Source organism: Passer domesticus, chromosome Z (genome assembly GCF_036417665.1).
Source record: "Passer domesticus isolate bPasDom1 chromosome Z, bPasDom1.hap1, whole genome shotgun sequence".
In the NCBI taxonomy this organism is placed as follows: Eukaryota; Metazoa; Chordata; class Aves; order Passeriformes; family Passeridae; genus Passer; species Passer domesticus.
The window spans coordinates 70649438-70655355 of NC_087512.1; the positions used below are offsets into that span (position 1 = coordinate 70649438).

Below are 5918 nucleotides of genomic sequence, written 5' to 3' on the forward strand. Positions count from 1 at the left end.
GTTTATTTTCATTTATTTTCTTTTGGAGCAGTGGTATAGAGTTTACTTTGGCTTCTAACTCTCCATTTTTTAAAAGCTCCCTGTCTGATTGTAAGCTTCTTCCCTTCCCTTCCCTTCCCTTCCCTTCCCTTCCCTTCCCTTCCCTTCCCTTCCCTTCCCTTCCCTTCCCTTCCCTTCCCTTCCCTTCCCTTCCCTTCCCTTCCCTTCCCTTCCCTTCCCTTCCCTTCCCTTCCCTTCCCTTCCCTTCCCTTCCCTTCCCTTCCCTTCCCTTCCCTTCCCTTCCCTTCCCTTCCCTTCCCTTCCCTTCCCTTCCCTTCCCTTCCCTTCCCTCCCCTTCCCTCCCCTCCCCTCCCCTCCCCTCCCCTCCCCTCCCCTCCCCTCCCCTCCCCTCCCCTCCCCTCCCCTCCCCTCCCCTCCCCTCCCCTCCCCTCCCCTCCCCTCCCCTCCCCTCCCCTCCCCTCCCCTCCCCTCCCCTCCCCTCCCCTCCCCTCCCCTCCCCTCCCCTCCCCTCCCCTCCCCTCCCCTCCCCTTCCCTCCCCTTCCCTCCCCTCCCCTTCCCTTCCCTTCCCTTCCCTTCCCTTCCCTTCCCTTCCCTTCCCTTCCCTTCCCTTCCCTTCCCTTCCCTTCCCTTCCCTTCCCTTCCCTTCCCTTCCCTTCCCTTCCCTTCCCTTCCCTTCCCTTCCCTTCCCTTCCCTTCCCTTCCCTTCCCTTCCCTTCCCTTCCCTTCCCTTCCCTTCCCTTCCCTTCCCTTCCCTTCCCTTCCCTTCCCTTCCCTTCCCTTCCCTTCCCTTCCCTTCCCTTCCCTTCCCTTCCCTTCCCTTCCCTTCCCTTCCCTTCCCTTCCCTTCCCTTCCCTTCCCTTCCCTTCCCTTCCCTTCCCTTCCCTTCCCTTCCCGGAACTTCCCGGAACTTCCCGGAACTTCCCTTCCCTTCCCTTCCCTTCCCGGAACTTCCCTTCCCTTCCCTTCCCGGAACTTCCCTTCCCGGAACTTCCCTTCCCGGAACTTCCCTTCCCGGAACTTCCCTTCCCGGAACTTCCCTTCCCGGAACTTCCCTTCCCTTCCCGGAACTTCCCTTCCCTTCCCTTCCCTTCCCGGAACTTCCCTTCCCTTCCCTTCCCGGAACTTCCCTTCCTTCTCCTTCTTTTCCTTTTTTTTTTCCTCCTTATTTTCTCCTTTTCTTCTTCTTTTCTTTGCCTTGCCTTTTCTTGCTTTGTTTTTTCTTGCCTTTTCTGGTTTAAATATTACAATTTGCTTTATAGTTTGCTTAATTTTCTACAGTTCCTCTCTTAAGATGATGCAGCTTTGTACCACATTTATTTGGTATGCTCTCTTCTTCTGTAAACTTAATGCTCGATCTTTCAAACGCAGTTCTTTTTCTAGTTCCCAATTTTGTTATTGTAAGACCTAAGATCTAGTTCTATGAAGTCTATTGACTGGCATGCTGAGTGCTTATTCCTGAACTGTCTTCCTAAATTTATGCTTGCTCTAGAGACAGAGATATAAAATGTTTAATTTTTCATTGTGAATCTAACATCTGCTCTCGTAAACTTAATGTGGATCTGCTTTGCAATGGCACGATAAATTTTGCTCTACAGCCCTGACCTTCACCACTTGCAAATTAATCTTAATTCCAGCCATAATTTAAGCAGTGACACCTTCATTATTTCACTGATAAACCTAATTTTGGTCGTCCCAGAAATACTCTATGGTTAATTTCAAAAGAATTGATTTTGAAACATCTTTACTGGAAAAGATAATTGGAGAACAGAACAGAATGATTACAGTTATTGAATACTAATATTTAATAAAAAAATAGCCAGGAAATGTAATTTTATATACAAAAGGAATTGAAACTTAGTAATTAAATTCCTAGAAACTTCAAAATATGAAGAAAGATGACTATTCTATTTACCATTGAATCTTTTTCTTTTTCTGAAGGGAAGCATGGGGCCTCAGTGTACCTGTTGGTGAGAAGTTCAGCAGGCAGTGAACCTAAGGTTAGAGGAACATTTTTCCAGATGAGAAGAGGTTTTTCAATGTCTAATCACTGTTATTACTGATTTGTGTAGTCATAAGTGACTGTATTTATTTAGTTCCTCCTTTTTTTTTCCCCTAGGAAGATTCTGTCTGTGTTTACCCCACTTTTTGGTTTGTGCTTATCCTCACCAATACAGTTTTGTTCTGTGGTCAGTTGAGTAGTTGAGCAGCTCTTCTTTTTGCTCTGTCACCAAGTCTCAGCCTACTGGGTGCTATCTACACACCCTGTGGAAAAATAATTGCCATTTTCTCCCTAAGAAACCTCATGGACACAGTGCTTAGTACATCTGAGATCTCTTATCTAACTGAAGTCCAATTCTCACTGTACAGCTTCTACTTCACTAAGCTGTAAATATATTGTTTATTTATAAACAGTGCTCTTGTGTAGATAATACATACAGGTTTTCCTTCTTAATATCTTCAGGAATTACTGTGTCCAAAACTACACTGGGATTTACTGCCACCCCCTTGCTTTGACCCAGACCTGCCATACTTTTGTGGCATTGTTGTCATGGGTGAGGGCTGTTCCTGGTCTCTTTGTGCTTCCACTGCTTCAGCACGTGAGTATCTGGTGAGTTTATTTTCCCACACTCTTATGAGACCCTGCACTGCTGTGTTGACTCCTGAGTTACTTTTCAATGGTTATAATGGAGATTTTTGCCAGTGCAAGTAATTGTTCTCTGTGTGCTTCCTGTCTTGGACAATTAAATTCCTTTGAATGGCATTCAGGGATAGCCATCAGAAGGGACTCTGCAAGCTTTGTGATCAGGCACAGAGGAAGCAACATCCAAAAGCAACTTCTCCTCATAATTTTGTTGTTCTTTACCCAGTACTTTCCTCTGGCAATCCACCATTAAATACTGCAGGACCCTGCAGGACCCAGGGAACCACGACCCGAGTGCTGCAAAGATATTCTCTGGATATCTTGATGATTGTGCCTTCATTTCAGGATGTCTTTTGTATGGGAGGGCTATGGCTAAAGTTGACAGTTTTGAGTGGTGAAAGGCAAAAGTGACTTTGTCTTTGGGTTTTTAGCAGTGGTCGGTGTTCATATAATAAAGCAATTTAACAGTTGAGACAGAACATTGTCTTCACTGAAGCATTACCAATATGGCAAATAGAACACTGTGTTGAGTCAACCTCAGTTATCTTTTCCTGTTTGATATTCCACACAGATGAGCTCAGGGAGGCAGCTACCTGCTTGGTGCTGTGCTTTGCCAAATAATCCTTTGGAAGAACACAAGCTAACCCCGACACTCTGTTGACTTTTCCAGCAGGACTTCAGGAAGGTAAATTTGACTAATTGTTAAGTGAAAGTAACTGAGTACTTCTAGGAAGCAAATTCTCTGCTATCACTTGGGCACTTGTTGCCTGCTGAATGGGGTTACTGGGAGTGGCCTGGGACTCCCCAGCTCTGCTGGACAAAGTCACAGCATTTCTGGGAACAAAAGTGTGCTTCTGAATACACACCAGTGTGCACAAGGCAGCACATTCACTACAGTTCAACAAAATGAAAGCATAACCAAACTTTCCACAGGGATCCTCCCACTGGGTTACAACTCTGAGTTAAGACGTGACATCACATGCCAAAGAGAACGTGGCTGCTTTGTTCCCTGCTTGTACAGACAGATATGGCACTAGACACTGCCTGTATCTAGGTAAGTTGCAGCCATTCATTATTTATCCCTATCAGTCTCTAGAAGGTAAGATTTCCCTTAGGATTTTAAACTTAGCTGACCTGTCTGAAGCACTGTGACCTGTCTCACTGCAGGGCCTGAGTGCTTTTATGCCTGTAATGCCACTCAGCTCACATCCCTGCATGCACTGGAGCAGCACAACTGTCCCTCTTGCACCAGAAAAAGTGGGAATGTTGGATGGTAAGATCCCTGCCAGACAAGTCCACAAAGTAGGTGAGTGCCTTGCTCCTGTACAGTCTTCATGTCATCCTCTCTAGGTACTGCATGCAGACTCAGGACCTCCTCATACAACAGAAAGCAGTGACCAATACCATCAGGTCAAGTTTTACTGCAGTGGCCGGACTTGGGGCTGGGGTGGCATTTTGCTGAAAAAGAATCAAAGGGTTGATAGAGAGTTCTTTTACATCCCTTTCCAGGGACAAGGAGTAAAAGAAGGATAAGGAAAGACAGAACAGTGTGCTGGCAAGTCTGGTTTGGGGGATCTAAAAGGAGATCTTTGCAATTCAAGACCAATAAAATCCTCTTATCCCTTGTTTGCTTGCATTTTTTTGCAGAATGCTGGACAACTGAGAAGATGTATGAGCCACATGTCCTCCTACTGTGTTCTTTTTCTGCCCTCACAGTTTCAAGATATTCTTCGTAATAAAATTTAAGGACAATTAAATGTCTTTACAAAAAGCAAGATATCAGCCAGAGGCAAAATTCCCTAGTATCCAGCTCTAGTGTAAGCTTTCAGACTGAGCCTTGTCTTCTCCCTGAAGCTCTGGGTTTCTCCAGTGTCAGATTAAAAAAAAAAAAAAAACCACAAAAAAAACCCCCAAAAAACCCACAAAACAAAACAAAACAAAACAAAACAAAACAAAACAAAACAAAACAAAAAAAAAACCAAAAAAACCACAAAAAAAACCAAAAAACCACCCCAAACAACAAACCACCATTTTTTAAAAAAGAGTGTTTAGTTCCTATCAAGAAAGCCATATCATATTTACACTGTCGGATGAATCAGCCATGACTGAAAAACCAGAAAGTCCTACAGTAAGGGAGCTGACCAGTCCTTTCAACATGTTATTTAAAAATAGTATTTATTGGTTTTGTAGATTTCAGCTACATAGACAAAACACAGCCAGTTAAAAAAAAATAAAACTAAAAAAAGTCTGAAAAATGTCTCATGGGACTTAGATGCTTTCCCTTCTGTGCCTTAATTTAGGCTAACAGGACTAATTCACAAAGCATAAGGCATCCTTTCTGCTCTGGACACCAGGAGGTACACCAATGACAAACTGTCCCTGGGGGTTTTCTAGACCTCCAGACACTCTTCTGTAGCTGTTCTGCTAAAGCAATAAGACTAATTTGTTCCAAATTGGATCTTCTTAATGCTACTGACTTACTTTCTGCTTCTATTCTGTCATTACTGTACTCAGAAACCTTCAGGGTTGCACTAGTAGGGCCACCTTCCTCAAGACAGCCTATCATTTCTTTGGCCACATGAAACATGAACGTTATTTTAACTGTCTCCTTCAGTATAATCATGATGTTCTGATTCCATAACAATCCTAAAAGAACACCTGCTAAAAAAATTATAATTAAACAAACAAACACACAAACAAACAAGAAACAAACCAAACAAAATTATTAGAGGGGAATAAAGCTTACATGTTTTTGTTTTTTTTAAAAAAACCCTTGTGGATGCCTAGTTCAGCATTTATCTTCCACTGGCTGTACAATGGAGAGGCACAAATGAACTCAGACAGGAAAAAATACAAGGAATCGCATGTGTTAAGCATGAAACCCATCTGTGGTTGTTTTTGTCTATTCCATCAGGTGGTTTTGTGCATCCTATATTGTGGCATTGGGTGTGGGGGGTTATGCTCTGGGGTACTTCAATGAACTGGTCTGCAGAGCTGTTCTGTCTATTTATACTCTTGTAAATATCTCTCTGAAATGGTGCAGAGCTAGCTAAAATTAAAATCATATGTCTTTCCAGTTGTAGCCAGTCAATGAGGATAGAGGCATTCCTGTATCCCATTAGAGGATCCCTGTGGTATTTCAGACATCTTGAGGTTGCTGTCATCAGGTCTGTCCCTACTAAAAATCACTGCAGCCCTGCAAAAAGCTCACCCTTACAACTGTCATTACTGCCATGCTAATTGCCTGAGGAGATAGGCACTCTCTTGCTCCTACAC

General features: G+C 43.7%; 1 long non-coding RNA gene across 3 annotated transcripts; it reads left to right on the forward strand.

Moving 5' to 3' along the window:
* Positions 1 to 1157: 1157 nt before the first annotated feature.
* On the forward strand, positions 1158 to 4624 carry LOC135291330 (uncharacterized). 3 transcript variants are annotated; one of them, XR_010354134.1, is made up of 8 exons: positions 1158 to 1321; positions 1940 to 1998; positions 2463 to 2609; positions 3214 to 3327; positions 3576 to 3696; positions 3810 to 3915; positions 3993 to 4052; positions 4152 to 4213. It is a non-coding gene; the product is annotated as an uncharacterized LOC135291330 (long non-coding RNA). The 3 variants fall into 3 exon arrangements; XR_010354135.1 differs by lacking the exons at positions 3993 to 4052; positions 4152 to 4213 and adding an exon at positions 4290 to 4624 and having other exon boundaries at positions 3810 to 3948; XR_010354132.1 differs by lacking the exon at positions 4152 to 4213 and having other exon boundaries at positions 3993 to 4128.
* The last annotated feature ends 1294 nt before the right edge of the window (positions 4625 to 5918 follow it).